The sequence below is a fragment of the Mastigoproctus giganteus genome, chromosome 1, assembly GCF_048544385.1.
Source record: "Mastigoproctus giganteus isolate SK-2022 chromosome 1, ASM4854438v1, whole genome shotgun sequence".
Classification (NCBI taxonomy): domain Eukaryota; kingdom Metazoa; phylum Arthropoda; class Arachnida; order Uropygi; family Thelyphonidae; genus Mastigoproctus; species Mastigoproctus giganteus.
Genome location: NC_143575.1, coordinates 238,815,918 through 238,832,333, shown reverse-complemented (window position 1 = coordinate 238,832,333; position 16,416 = coordinate 238,815,918). Strand labels below are relative to the sequence as shown.

At 37.1% G+C, this 16,416-nt stretch overlaps 1 protein-coding gene across 8 annotated transcripts in view; it reads right to left on the bottom strand.

Moving 5' to 3' along the window:
* Positions 1–16,416, bottom strand: part of LOC150091676 (uncharacterized) — a 480,181-nt gene that overhangs the window by 226,316 nt on the left and 237,449 nt on the right. For all 8 annotated transcript variants that reach the window (XM_090376339.1, XM_090376320.1, XM_090376307.1 and 5 more), the window contains one exon: positions 7,142–7,365. The gene's annotated coding sequence lies outside the window, so the exon portion shown is untranslated. The remainder of the gene's footprint in view (positions 1–7,141; positions 7,366–16,416) is intronic.

The following is a 16,416-nucleotide window of genomic DNA, read 5'->3' as shown; positions in this document are numbered from 1 at the left end:
TTCATATTCTAATAACAAAAGCGTCTACATCTATAGAAACTGAGGAATAGACATTTTCTCTAAACTACGGATCCATATTGTAAGGAACAACTGATTACTAAATTAGCCTATCCACCACAAACTCAAGCAAAATCGTTTTCCATAAGAAAATATCTCTTCCTCACAATGTCAGTAAAACAATACTCAAGATAATGTTGGGGTAGTCACTCAGATTTCCTCTAGATCTAATAGCAGATCTGCAATTATAGTTATTGCAATATCTCTGACCAACTTTCAGATACGACTCTCTATAGACTGGTGGCAATGAAATAAGATAAATCGAACCTCGTATCTATGTATCAAGCATCATAATGATGTATCAAGGGTTGTGCGAAAAGGCAGCATCCTAGCGATTAATACTATAGTTATAATCACTTTCCCTCCAGCTTGGTTCGAATGCCGTCTAGAGAGAGGAACTTTTATGGGCCTTTTTATACCATGGCTGAGTGATCGTTTTGAGTGATGGTTGTGTTGTTCCCCCTTCAAGGAACAGCATTTTTAATTCAGAAAACAAGCAAACCGAGCACATAATACACTGACGCCTCATACCTTAGTTGCCTTCAAAAATCAACCTCTAGCAACAAAACAAGTAGCCAAAAACGTCTATTATGTGGTGCTAAGCTTACGAAACTTGTGAGGAAAATTTATTGCGGATAAAGGCACACTACAGCAATCAAATACAGTATCTCCTGTCTTCGGTGCAATGACACAATGAAGTGGTAGCGTGCATACCTTATACCCATCTGCTTGTTTGTTTGTTTTTTTATGCCTTTCAAAAATTACTTTTGCCAAAGCGCTAGATAGCAATTTATACTATAGTTCTTGCATCCATGGTGAGCGCTGCAAAGGAACATATACGGTGGTAACCGTGGTATATCTGCTTTTTTCTCATACCGTAAGTTGTATCCCATCTTATACGTAAAATAAATAAAAATATTATTCTTTTTATTCTTCTTAAAAGTGCTTTCGCAGTACAAGATTGTCCGTTATTCTTATCAATGACATTATTTTGTCGTATTTTGACCACGCCTGCTCAACCAAGCTTCTCGGACGATAGGCGTAAACCGTTTTTCATCCTGGAATGAGAGTCACGAGGAGCACATTTTACGGTAGCATCTCTGCACGAAAAGAAAGGATGAGGCCGTAATGCAGCTAACTTCCTTAAGAGCTACAAATAACTAACAGCTTTTAAATGGGCTCCATGGCAGTCAATGACTGCAGGTGCAGTCGACGAAGATGTAGCTTAGGGCAGGCACGATGAGAAGACAGCAGACTTCAATAAACAACCCGGTCTTTTTGTCAGCTATTAACTTTATGTGTAATAAAACTAACTACTTTCTTTCAATGAGTTATTTTTTCCTCGTCACCGGCGTTTACGATAAATTCCTGAAATCTAAAACCCATTCTCTTCATGTAAAGCATACTAAAACGATTATTGAATTTTTCCGCAACATATGGCGTCACGTTTCCAGTCTAAAATATGTTTATAGCTGATAATGGTTCAATGTTTCTCTCTCTCTCTCTCAGATGAATGGAAATAATGATGGAGAAAAGTGTTTTTGATAGTTTCATGCTTCAGTCTGGGCTGCTTTTCTATACGACTTAATCTCATTCTAGGTAATAGAATGCTTGAAAGAACTCTTTAGTGTCTACAAGTATTTACCTTTAATATCGGGGTTTCTATTTTGGAAAGATCAAACAAGAGACACTACTACTGCAGAAAAAGCAGTACGAGTATGGCGATACACAGATCCTATTTTCTCCTTACGTTTCAATATCATTCTAGTTTCAATTCTTGTTCCTTGTCACTTTTGCCAAATTTTGAAATGAAACTAATTTTAAAATGAAATTTTGCCAAATGAAACTAACTTTTCATTTTAGGCAAAATTTCTCAGAATTTCTTACAAACGGAATATCAGATACTGTTTGCAAGAAAAAGAAGCTCTACTCACTCTCTGAGCAATAATTTTTCAATTACATATTAAATGAATAAAAGAACAAGTAAAGGCACCCCAATATCAATTGCAAAATAAATGCAATTGAAACAATCGTTCCACGTTTCTCCAAGTTGCACAATAACGGACTGAGATGCAATTAAAGTAAGTAGCAATACGCAGCCGAGTGGTCAACGCAAAATTGGAATAGTACATGCGTTTAAGTTGACTGTGTTTCGACTCCACGTATCCACAAAATACGGCTAACGATATTAACACCAAATGTCCAGTCGTAAACTCGTCTAATAAAGGTGGTCGTTTCAAGGTATAAACAGAATAAAATGGCAAAATAAAATAGCATACAAAACTGCAGCTGACATGCTGGCTCACATTATATCACAATTGACTGACATAGCTCTTGATAAACCACGTCAACAGTAAAAATGTTTTGTTGAAATTAAGGGCCTTTCACATTACAGAATACGATTTTTTAACTTTTTTAACACTCACTCTCAATTACTGAACAAGTCATATATGTACTATTCGTGCAACAGAACTAATTCCCACCCATAAAGTATCTTAACCTTTTAACTGTCACTAACCCTCATCCTTATTCTGAGAATTAAACAAATTCGCATCAACTGATTTAAATACTCAGCAAGTAACGTTATTAATCCATCTCCACAGCTTACTGCAAGGGCACACCGGATATCGATAAGCTAAATTTGAAAGTATCATCGCTAAACGGAAATATCAGTTGCCCATAAGGTGGAAATCGGTTTTTAAAATAAATTAAATAAATTTTCTGTTTATACTCCGGGATGACCACACAGTCACAGGAGTTCAGAAGATAGAAAGAATACAAGAAACAGCACCGTATTTGGTAATCACGCAGGCGCGAACCACATCACTCAAAGCTTATGTACCCTCGCGCCTACATTTCAATAGATTTTCAAAAATATCTTATTTACAGTAATAACGGCACTTATTTTCATACACATCCAAAATAACTACTTTTAATATATTATATTTCAATTAAAAATAATAATAAATAACGCTTTCGTAGAGCCAGCCACCATAATAACGCCTCCACTCAGAGCAGTTGAAATCTTTTAACTTAAGTATGCTTAATTAATGAGTGTAATAGGAAAGATAAGAATCAACTTCTCTATTTTCTTATTCTCCTTTTGCCTGGCGAAAATTCGGACAAGTTTTTACTATTTCCGTTGCACAACTAGCAATGAACCCGGAAATTACTTCTATTCTGATGCATATATCTTTGCAAATCTCATACCAAGTAACGTCACCTTCCCCAAGTTTACAAAGCAGGTCTTTGCGTAATCATTGTTGGGGGAGAGAGGAGGAGGAGGAGGAGGAGGAGTCAGACTCCACCAAAAACAAGAAAACTAGACGAAAGCTTTGAAACTAAATACTGTACTCCCCATTTAGGGCAGCCTATGAACAAGGCAAAAATGGCCGTATAAACATCGAATTACCAAGGTGATTATTCATCGTATTAATCTATACTAGTGTAACTCAGCAATTGAAAATAATAATAATAATAATAATCTGCAAACTGGTGTCAATTTATGGTCTACTATCTTCAACTTTATCTTATATCTTGACAAAAAGATAACCAAAAAAAAAAAAAAAAAAAAAATTCCGTAGCCCTTTAACAAAGAAAATTATCAGTACACATTTTAAATGGATGTTGATGAGCACTGAAAACATAATTGCTTATGTTTTAACCTCCAGTACTACAGGAGGTTAAAACATAAGCAATATAAGAAGAATATTACCATAGAATATTTTATGGTATCATGTGGATTCAAACATTTGATAATAAGTAACTCTGTATTTGACCAATCAGCTAAAGACGTACCTTATTACAAGAATAGGGTTTCTGTAATTAAAAAAAAAAAAAAAAAAGAGGAGGAAAAAAAATTCATTTGTCAAGGGCGGATTTGTCCAGAGGTATTTTCGAATCTCGAAAAACTGCATATTCTGTTTCTTCCTGATATTATTAGCGGCACAGACAGATAGCTGGGATGGCGCCCCTTAAGATTTAGATGTCCTGGACTGACGCCCAACTAGCCAGAATCTCGAAACAATTCTGGTCCATGATAGTGATAGACTAGAAAAGCGAAATGGTGGAAGAAAGTGACAGTAGTAAAGGAAGAAGAAGAAAATCCGTCGAAAAAGGAAAGACAGAGAATACTCTCGTGAATTTTCTATCGTTAGTCCATGGAGAAATCAGCTGCGACGTAAAAGCAGACTGATTCTAGCAAAACCACTCCCTAAACAAGAATCGTCCAGTCCGTTCATCCATGTCGACAGTCAGGTGTCATGTGGTGAAGGGTGTGTAAAACGAATGAGCAAGTACTATCAACGCCAGTTTATATCTCTCGGTCTTACTAGGAACACGTACATAAGTACCACTCCTTACTAGCACGATGCAAAGTAGCCTCTTAAGGTTCAGCACATCACAGTTGGAATTTATTGTTTTCTAGAACTAAACTAACACAGGCCGAACTATGTGCATACTTCAAGCAAGGTCAATGAAGTACAGCATCTACAAACGCTAAATAACTAATGTCAGGAACATTCAACAAGCGCTCTGCTGGCTTTTGATTACCCTTCCTTCTCCACTCATTTGCAAAGTTTGGCTTCGAAGTTCAGAAAATCGACATCACTTAATAACAGCAGAAATTAAAATGCTACGATTTAAATCCTAGAATTTAAAATCGAAATTAAAATCCTACAAGTGTAACACTGAAACCAAAGAAACCCTCCACTGGGAAATTATCGTTGATTTGACCTTTGCTACTTGAAGGAATAAACATCTTCAGGTAATAACCACCAAGGAACCAGCTGCTACATGATAAGCACGAAGGGAAGGCAGTACGGAAAAATCTGATAACCAGAATTCAGGCTGAATTTAGGGTTTCAGAAGAATCAGCAACTAAGGCTATATTGCTCTGTGTATATTGTCTGTAAATTGCGTGTGTTCTGAGGTTGATTTTCTGTTTTGCTGGAAGAAAAACCATTACCTTAGCGTGAGACCAACTAACTCAGCCACGTTGTAAAAGAATGCCATAAAAATTCCTCCCGTCATCGACGGAACTCGAACTCAGGTCTTTTCCACCCAGGTTTGGGGAGGAGAGATAGGGAACAGATGGAAAAGAATAATGGAGTTTGTAATAATATATACAAGTTAGTTAATATGTGCAGCACGTTACATTTCAGATGCGTTAGCAAATAGTAATAATTCATGATTTATAACAAAAAAAACGATTAAAACACACAAAAGCAATGACCTTTACGCGAGAACCGAGAACATTTAGTTTCTGCGCATCCGTCACACTACTCATTCACTCCTCCAACTAGTGCATGACAACAAACCAACATCCAGCGCTTCAGTTGCAATATACTGTATAAATATAAATATAAATATTTATATTTATATATTGCAACTATATCAGGGGCGTCCTGCCTTTTTAGGTTAGGAGATAACCAGCAGAAGGTCGGGGACCACATGCGTTGTCGCTGCAAGGGCTTGCGGGCCACAATTAGTGGTAATACTAATTATCCATTTTTCGAAATATATTTTAATTTGGTCATCTCTATTTGTATTTACAGTTGTTTTTTTTTTTTTTCTAAATTTAATAATTAAATATGAACATCCACCAATTATTACATAATACTATTAACATTCCAATTATATGATTATAATATAATAACACTTAAATTGTGAGGAAGATATAAAAACATGAGAAAGTAATATAGAAATATCGAATGTTATTAAACACGAATTTTCAAAAGTCAATGTAAAACTATATTTTGTGACACGCCAGTTTTAAACTCGAGTAATGAACAACATTTGAAGGTTGTCTACATGGCCTGGGGCTGCACGCGGCTCAAAGGTTGGAAAATCCTGGCCTATGTGATATGCGGGGAAAAAAATAAATAATAATTGCCATATTTTAATGAAATTTGGACAATCTTTCTAAAAGGCCGAAATATAAAATTTCTTGAAAATCCATCCACGGGTAGTCGAGTTATTAGATGAAAACAGAAAAAAAAAAGGCAAAATAATTGCCAAATTTCTATTGGTCCGATTTTACTGAAGGGTCGACAAATACAAAATTTCATGAAAATCGGTCAAATGGAAGTCAAGGAAGAAAGAGAGGGATTCTAAAACGATGGAAATGATTCGTATCGCCGTTGAGATTGAAGTAAGGACGTCTGAATAGGTAACATGTTGACTCCTTAGAATATAATGTTTAATAACAGCCTAGAAAAACATTAGAGTGGCATCGACGATTAACTGCTATCGTAATGGTGAGCAGCTAATCTTCATCAGAGATCTGACAAGACACCATACAAGACGAAATTTCAACAAATTTTGTGTGAAGCCAGGAACTTTGGAACAAAACTGCAGAAAATAAAGTTGTTAGAGTAGCTTCTATACTAGAAGCCACATACACACTCCCTTTTCATACAATCATTCAGTGTCATCCAACGAGTACAGCATTAAAACGTGGTACGTTCGCGACAAAGATATTGACGTCTTCGTCAAATACATGACGAGCTGTACGTGACTTGGCAACGTTGACACACCATTCTGCTCTTAACGAACTTGGATAAGTTCGCTCATACAGTATTACATTTTCTCAGCAGAACATAGATCTCATGTGCGCACTCTATGAGAAGTCGGAAGTGTACAGTAAAAAAAAAAAAAAAAAAGAGTACTTGAATTTATTTATCAGGTGTACAAATAACTATTAACTTTTAGCTGTTCATTCCACGTAATGACCAGATGGTTACATGATGCTAATTAGCTTTACTAATTCGTGGAACAGGTCTACCTACGACAACTCATTACGATGCTAGGGCAATGTCGACAGCACTGGTCCCTGTCCAACAGCGAATAACGCCAAAAGCAATTTTTTTATGCTGTTGCAACACTATATTTAGACGTTTCGTTTCCAACCATGCTGTACAGGCTAACAGCAGCAGATATAAGATCAATATTAGGTTCGATCGATCGATGACCTTAATTCACAGCAGCGAGACAAGTAACCACGACTCGACTGGTTGCTAGTCTAGTCTGTCTCCACTGCGAACTGTCATCTTCAATTACGTGCCAAAAAAACAAACAAACTTACCGGGTAGAATAGGACATTTGAAGGCAACTCATTCGCCTCCACGGTCATCAGTAGTAGGTCTAGCTGGAAGATAAATGGACGAATATAATGAACTCAACGGGTTTTACATGCTCCATAGTGAAGCGTGATCTAAGCTCTTCGTGTCTTGTACCAGAAAGGAAGCGGTTACAACACCAAATAAGAAAACTGCAAGTATGAAATTCTCAGCATTCCAGAAAAGGTATCTAAAAAAAAGAAAAGAAAAAATTTAAAACATTAAAAACAACACGAAAGCAACAAGGAAGCATCTTACCTCTAAACAATTCAAATGTTTTCATAAAAATGAATTTATTACTAACAAAAATCAAATAGCAATAGTTACCAATAAAAATTACCCCGATAAACCAATGCTTTCCTAAGGATTTTTTGTAAAATTTCAGAACAGGGTGCGCACTCCAGCGTAACATAACCTAACCTTTTTTTCACTAGCCTGCTTGAATCCGTCCCGAATTAGTAATTTTTAACAGACTTTCAAAAATGAAAGTATTAAAAAACCCACACTTCTTTTGTCCTGTTCTAAAGTTTTACCGATTACGGACATCAATAATTGCTTGAATACGTGCCGAATTAGTGGCGTAAACTAACATAACCTTTTTTTCACTAGCCAAAAATGAAAGTCTATTAAAAACCCACACAATTAAAAAAAGTCAACAGTCTGAAGTGCGCACCCTGTTCTAAAGTTTGGCCGGATTTTTATTTACTTCTTGAATAGGTATAGTCACCGTCGTCTGTATTGGTTTAAAAATGTTTATTTAAATTTATGGTAAATTTAGATAAACGTAGCTGCATTAAAAGTTTTTACATCCAGACGGTTTCTTCCATCTGACCAACGAACACTGACAGGACCAGGTAGCATTCTAAACAAAATTTAATTATTAATGTGGTGTGTTAAAACTATATTCCAGAAAAATAAATCTTCAAAGAAAATATAAATAGTTTTTAGTGTGATTGACAGATTATAAAACATAAAATCTTTTAAATGAATTATAGACTTATCTCAAAAAAAGACACACACAAGATTAATGATTGTATCCTTGTCAAAATGATTTTCTACCGCTAATCTGTTCCATCACCGATCGTGCTGGAATATAAACAGAAAACAGATAGAAAGAGATAATGATAAGCAGCGTCTGTTCCATGCACCATATACTCAGTCAAAAATAATGGGGCAAGCGTTAAGAAATTTAATACCCGATTGGGCTATTGTGGCCTCGATGACGTATTTACATAAATACACTGTGGAAGGATTTCCACTAATTTCTGATAAAAATCCTGTAACATGGGGTTCCATTTTCTCTCAAAGCAACAGCGAACGCCAGTAATGTAAAGGACATTTTTTTTGGGCTCACCCGAATTCGGAAATCTAATTCATTCCGCACACACTACTGGTTTGAGATTGGCACTCTGTGATAGTAACAACATTATGCGAACTCTGTGATAGTAACAATATTATACTCCATGCGAACAAGGAGTTAACATCAACAATGTTTTGATAATGTCAGTGTAAGACACAACATTATCCAGTACATGACTGTAGAACTCAGAATTCATAGTTCCATAAACTCTGAACACCGGACCAATACCGTACCACATGAAAACCAAACCGTAATCTAGTCAACTTTTTTTTTTTTTTTTTTATTATATAATTTGCTTATAATTAATCTTTACAATTCCTTTATTATCTCTGCCGTTTGTTAACCCCTGGCATGGTGCCGTGAAGGGTATTGTATGGTCGTGGTACCTGCGTGTACCGGTGAACTGTACAATAAAGATCTTATTTATTTATTTATTCTTCAAATCCAAATTCTGAAAGCTCTGCAACTGCAAGTCCATCTGACTGAGATGATAGAGCTTCCAGAATACTGTTTTCCAGCATTTGGTAGTCAAAAAGGGTCATACACTGCAAGCGTACCACAGAAATTCATGGCATACAGTTCTGAGTTATGGAAGCGCTTATAGGATTACCCATAGACAGAGGCGGATTTAACGGCGGGCGCACCGGGCGCGCTCCCTGGGCCCCGACTTCTGAAGGGCCCACGCAAAACCCCAACAAATTAGTTGAACTAATATGTTCAACTATTAGTTCAAAACTTTGTGATTATTATTATGCTATTATTAATTATATTATACATATATTATATTCAAATTTTATTGGAAATAAAACATTAATAGTACATAATATTTTTTATTTATTTAAAAAAATGGTTAACATGTATTTTTATTTTCCCTGTCTCTCTCTTTTTTTTAAGGGGCCCAATATTTTCTTCTGCGCCCGGGTGCTCAACCGACCTTAATCCGCTACTGCCCATGGATCATCGCATCTCCAAAAACAAAGGTCTTAAGGGTAAGAAGCGCAATGATTATTAGTTCTTTCAGAGTACGATAAAGACTTTGCATCGCAATCGTTTCTTCAGAGCATGATCACCTTCAGTATTCCATTTTCGCAGCAAGCTGCCATAAGTCGAATGGCGAACGTTTAACTGCTGCGTAATACCAGAACTAATATTTGTCCAAAATAACATCCCACTATCATAAACCCAAAAGTCCGTTAACTCTTTCCAGTGGCTAATCCTGCTGCGGACAACAATCTGGTACCTGCCGGGCGACCTGATGGTCACATTTGTAATAACTTTTTTTTTATTTCTAAATGCGATACATTTCCTCCAATTAGTGGTATAGGGAAAGAATGTAGGTTCCGTAGCCGAGTGGTCATAACCGAGGGTACAAAAGTGCACGCCCTTTGAAAAACCGTAGTTCAAGCCTTATATCATATTTAGCAGTCACTTTAAGTAATTACTAAATTCGTATAATGTTCTTGTATTCTCTCTATCTTGTGAACTCCTATGACCTTACGTGGTCGTCCCGGAGTATAAACAGAAAATTTTATTCCTAACAGTTTAACAAATCTTGTTTGAACAACTGGTTCGAGCGAGATTAAACTGCTATAAATGGAAGATTTTTTTTTTCCTTTTTTTTTTTTTTTTTTGTTTTAAAAGTTTATGAAAATGCTGCCCATAAAATTAACGTTTCTTAATTCCACAGTAAACCTATTGATGGTGATCAGAGCGAAATTGTCGAGTCCAGGTTATTTTCATAAAACTATTTGCTCACTACTATTTTGATAAGATAAATACCAGACAATATATAAACTCGACTATTATACACAGAGCAATACTGAACTAATTTGCTTTCCTAATAACAAAAATGAGGTCAAGTATTTCTTGGGCCCACAGAAATCAAAAAGACAAAAAGATATGGGACAACAAGCAATTAATATTTTTAAAACAAACAATTTCAGTGCTTTCTTACGGTTATAAATTTCTACTAGTGAAATATATTCTGCGCAGTAATACGCTAAAGGTTAATACGATAATTAACCTTTCAGAACTAAATTTCAAGACCTAAATTTGAAATATTTTCAGGCTGCACCTGCTGTTTACAGAAATCACAGTCCGAAGGAGGTCACTTGAAAAAGGAACAGAATTAAATAAATCTGTCTAGTTTCCATTAGCAAGTGACTTAATCGAGGTAACAAAAAAAAATTCAAAAAATAAGCGCAATGGAAAAACGTACCAGCATTCACAAGCAACCCGTGGTGCAACTCGCCTTGTAAAAAAGAAAGTTCACACAAAGCTACAAGTTATATATTTATTAATGTGGAAAGTTTATCCCTTTCTAGAGAACTTGGTGTCACATGAGTACCTGTTACACAAGAGTAACATGAATGACAACACGCAGCGTCATCGACATACTTTCCTTGGCCTCTACACAGACCCTCATTTTTCGGTTCGCCTCCCAGTTTTTCGGGTACCGCCCGATGACAATGACACCGATTGTGGTTCCTTAAAAGAAAGCCGCCCTGCTTGACAGCAAGTAGTATTAGAGTCTCAATACCAAACCTAATAGTGACATGCACTTCAACAAATTTCCCTAATCGCCAAACTCCAAAACCAGTCCTTCTTCCATACAAGGTAGCAACCACTTGAAGGCGGGAAGAAACTCCCCTTACCACATACCGAGCCACCCACTAATCACCAATAGCCGCCCGCATTTGACAAGTTTACAGAGGTCACCGGGTCACGCCCTGTCTACGTTAACGAGCCAGGTTATGTCGGCATGGGGTCTGCGTAGAAAGATTTATCGATAGTAGAAAAAGAGATTTCTGTGGACATCAGGAAATAAAATACCCGCCGGGAAGCTATAAACTGACACAAAAGTGAGAAAGACTCCTCTAACTGTCAGAAGTCCCTCAACACGTAATACCGCTTTGTAACGAAAGTATTGTGGATGCAACACCCTCTAGCTGGAATGAAATTTTAACGACCTATACAACTGATTAAGTCAAGCGGCCACACTCATGATGCCAAGAGAAAAAAAAAAATAATTCTTACTTTTATTTTAAACGATTAACTAAATATAAAACTGCAAAAAAATGTGCTGACATAGACGAATGAAGAGTTATATCGTTTAAAGAGTGTTCCAAAAGCACAACGAATTACGAAATTGAAGATAACACCAGAAGTCACCATACAACAAAAACCAAGCCGATGTTTCTAGAGACACTAGGAAGCTGCCTCCCCCCACCCCGATGAGCCCGTCAGAGCCAATTAGCTATGATGGAGTGGAATACCACAAAATAACATGGTGTTCTGTAGAGACCCTCCGTGGTTGAGAATAATGACGAATTACGACGGTAAACTTGGTTGGTTTTCATAAACCATGAAGCGTAAGTATACTTGTTTGCCTAAATATGCGAAAGCTAATAAGAGTCGAGAGAAAGTAGACAACCAAGCACGTACAAAATTGCAAATCGCAACATTAATCAATAGAGTAAGAATAGTGCCTTATTTTTATCATAAATTGTAGCACTTAATCTCATGATTCCTTTATTCTTGCAATGAGGTTATTGGCAAAGCATCTGAGCATGCGTCTCAAAGCGCGCTATCATGCTTCAAGAACAGGACGATGGACACCGTCGATGACCGCCATAGCGTGGGTTACGCCTACACTGTCTAGAAAACATGACATCGTTTCACGGTTCTTGGCGGTAAATTAAAGTTTCCATTTCAGTTCACATGTCATCAACCTTGGTACTGGCACTTCAAACCCACACCCACAGTTAAACTGCTCCTCGCAGAATGAGTCGCGTGCTAAACTGAGAATCTCTCTCCTTCTCCGCGATTGTATCATCTTCACCAGAGTTTCCAAAACGATGGAACTCCCCTCCGTCTACAACAGATATCCACTATTAAGTGGATATCTGTTAAAGGAAAAGATAATACTTTTTACATACCTGATTCACCCTTCATTTCCCAACCTCGTCATGACTCGGTAGCACCTTGAAATATCGCAATAATTATGCTTCCACCATTTTTGAACAAATTTATTTTTTAATTTCATTTACACTGGATTTATATTAGGGAAGGCGCAAAAAGTATTATTATTGTAGCGGAGAGAGGAAAAGTGATCTACAGCCCTAAAAGGTTAAGAAACTAATCTACTCAACGTAGCAACACGACAGCCCGTCTGAGATGAGAGCCTGTAGCCTTGGGGCAACACAAATGATTCTGGTATACGACTCACGGAATAGTCCTTTATTTTTCCTGGCAAGTGACCTCCTTAAGAGGTCGAGTGATCTAGTATAACTGACACGATTGTCGGGTCATTATGGGTGTCGATTATGGGTGCTCACATAATTTGTTAATTATTATTTATTGCGCAACTAATAAGAGCTTACAACTAAAAATTGACCGCAGGAGATAATGAAAACGAAAAACCCATTCTCTTATAAGGCTCCCGACCTCTCATCGACACCATTGTTAAAGGATATGGCGTACTTTCCCTCCTGCTTCTCAGCAGGTTACTCCAGTTCAGTAAAACTACAAACAGTTTCCAAAACTGTTTTATTGATTGACTTCTTTACTGCAGCTGTTTGGTTCACGCGAAATAGTTAAATCCTACTGTTTGGCTGGGTTTCCTGTAGTGATTAGCTATTATATTCTTCAACGTTATTAGGACGCGTAAAACAACTCAGTGATTTTCCAAAACTAAAATAAAGCTGCTAGTAGAAGTTGATATGCGGAAAGCTTTTTAAATCTAATCTCAACAAACCATAAATACTTACTGAGGTACTGGTAAATAAACAGAGAAATCAGAGGAAGTGAATTTAAATTAAATCCAAGATCTGTGAGAAAACAATCACGCCAGATAACTATCTATGTTTTTACCTATGTATTTAAGAATCTTCTAACGTTCATGTAAATGATCCTAGAACGTCAATATGAAGTGAGATCAGAAAAGTGATTCTATTCACGTACCATAAAAAGAGCATAATGGAATTAACAGTTGGTACAGCCACTCCTTTCTCAAAAGAAACAACGTAAATTGTTTCTTTCGTGCACGCTAGCATGCTCATGGGTATAGGCTAAACGTGTTTCTAAAGTATCCTGTCCTTATTAACGAGGAAATAATCTGAAAGCTAATGACCGCCAGATTTCCCCCTTAACGCTTGTATTTAACCCCCCCCCCAACAAAAAAAGGATATATCTGTCATTTTTAAACAAATCAAGACGTCAGAGTTCTGCATTATTATTATTATCATCCTGCTTCTTTTTATACAGGATAAAGAAAATAAAAGGAAAAAACCATCAAGACTTCGACGATGGCAAACTTCATGAATCTGTGTATATATTAAGGCAATCGAAAAATCGCTCAACCCATAAACAGCCACTGTCTGGCTACCTTATTATAACTAGTAGCGTGCTGGACCGCCGTTAACCCGAATCGCTGTAACACAAGACGTGGCATGAAGTCAACAAGATTCTGAAAGCGACATGCGGAATACTGTAACATTCAAATAACAAGATTTCTCCAATTCCCTAATTCCTGGAGTGACGTGGGCCAGAGGACTGTGCTAGAACACGCCTTTCCAGTTCATCCTACAGTTACTAAACAAGAACCAGCATCTAAAATACGATAGTTCAAAGACTGAGATATGCAGAGCAAATGCTTGAATTTTTCCATGAGGATAAGAGTACAACACTGCCGGATATACCAGATCCGAAAAGACGTTCTGAGGTTTACGGTGCTCTCCTGTGCATCGACAGTATAGGCTGCTAGAGGAAATGTAACGGTGGATGGCATCAGTGCCTTGTGAAGCTTCTTCCATATGGGCGCTCATTAATCAGAACTGGAAAGCGTAAATCGGGTCTCATCATACGTAGCTTGCTTCTAGTCCTCCTGCACCCACCGTTTGCTTTCTTAGTAGCCATATTTTCCGGTTGGTATCCGAGAGCATTAGCTTCCATAAAGGTCATATACTCCTATAGAGTAGAAGTCGTTCATGTTCTTTTCATGGTTTGGGCATAGTTGCCTTGTGATTTTTTTTATTATTAAACCATTTATTGCAATTGTGATTTTTTTTTAATTTTTTTTTTATTAAAGTCTTTATTACAATGCATGTGTACGGTACTCGATTATCCCCAGCAATATCCCGTCACGGTGCCAGTGTTTAGAACTTTTCTTGACTAACGAAAAGATAAAAAAGCTAACAGTTAACCAGAATGGGAGTATATACAAATTCCACAAATTAGTAACATTTGAACAGAATGGAAAGCACTGGGCTACTCAATTCCTAGAATCTATAAATACATATCCCTTGTCAGCGTGATCGGATTGCAATCGCACCTTTTGAGAGTTTATTGAAGTCAACACCGGATAAGTTGGTATATTTCTTTGAGGACGTTGCTCCTGTTCACTGCAGAGGATCTCGCTGTCAATTCCAAGAGTATCTAAAAAAGCCGATAGTGTTAGCAAGAAACATTCTATGTAGATTTCACTGATGAAGGTTGAGCCTTGTAGGTTCTGCTGCAGATTCTAGCATTCTTCTTTTGCTGCGCGAAAGTACGGCTGATAATATGTCTGGAGAGTCCAGTCTGGCAGCGAGGAGTTTAGCCACTGCCAGACCGGGCGTTTCCCATTTATTAGAGTCGAATGACAATCCTAGTGTCTGCACTCGACAAGTGCAGTCGTCCATTCTGCTGTACCGCCTGCTAAACGAGAACCGGTAATCATACCTCTTTGTAAGTCCGTGAGATCCTCTTCTATTCCTCATTTTTAGTAAACGGATTTCGCCATTAGCGGGAATGCACTGCTTTAGAGCGCTTTTCCTATACAGGATAGCTTCAGAGCTACCTTGTATAGGAAAAACACCTATTAGATTTACATATTTTGGCATAGATTTTCGCATATACCCTAAATTTCCACAGTCATAATAAAGTGGATAGACAGGGTACCATTTGTGTGCGCCCAAGAATGTTAGTGGACAAATAGGATATTGCAAATTTTAACAGGTGAACAAAAACAAATTGGACTGCAAACTGCAAGCAGCAAATTGAAGTTATTAAAAAAAAAAAAAAAAAAAAACCACTGGACTTTTTTCATCACGAATCAAACATGGCTTCATCACTTTATAAGCCCGAAATTATCTGTCCATCTATTTGACGTTGTATTCATTCCATAAAAATTCTTATGGTTCACCTGTTTATTGAACGAAAAAAAAAAAAAAAAAAACAACACAATTTTCTAGGATACAAAATCATGCAGTTCTCATTCGAAACCGACTAACTCGACCACATTGTATAAGTGTTCCACGACCGATTGATGTTCGCATTATGACCAAAGGCTGGTCAAATTTTTGTATGATATTTTTATTTTCTGCATGCTAATTACAAATGAACAGCAATACGATTCTCCTAAAGGAGCAATGCTAGGTCGCCGTATCCTAGTGGTCAGGCGCGCAGGTGCATAAGTACACGTGCCTTGAGTGACCGGAGTTCAAGCCCGTGACTGCTGAATATGGTGCTGTTTCTTGTATTCTCTCTATCTTGTGAACTCCTCTGACCGTTTGGTCGTCAGGGAGTATAAACAGAAAATTTATTTATTTATTTTTATTTTTAATGTAAAGCATTAGGAAATCCGTGGTGATTTGCTTCAAAATATGAAATGTTTTAGGTCAGGGGTGGCCAACGAGTCGATCGCGGATTTAATTTCGGTCAATCACGACGAATTTTAAATATATATCATCCCTCGATTTGTGCATCTTGTTCAATGTAATTTTTGAGATGGCAGATCGCGGCACATTTTGAAGGAAAAAAGGAGATCACATCACAAATTAAGTAGGCCACTCCTGTTTTAGGTGATTGATTTATTCTTTCTCTCCGCACAAAATTACTCTT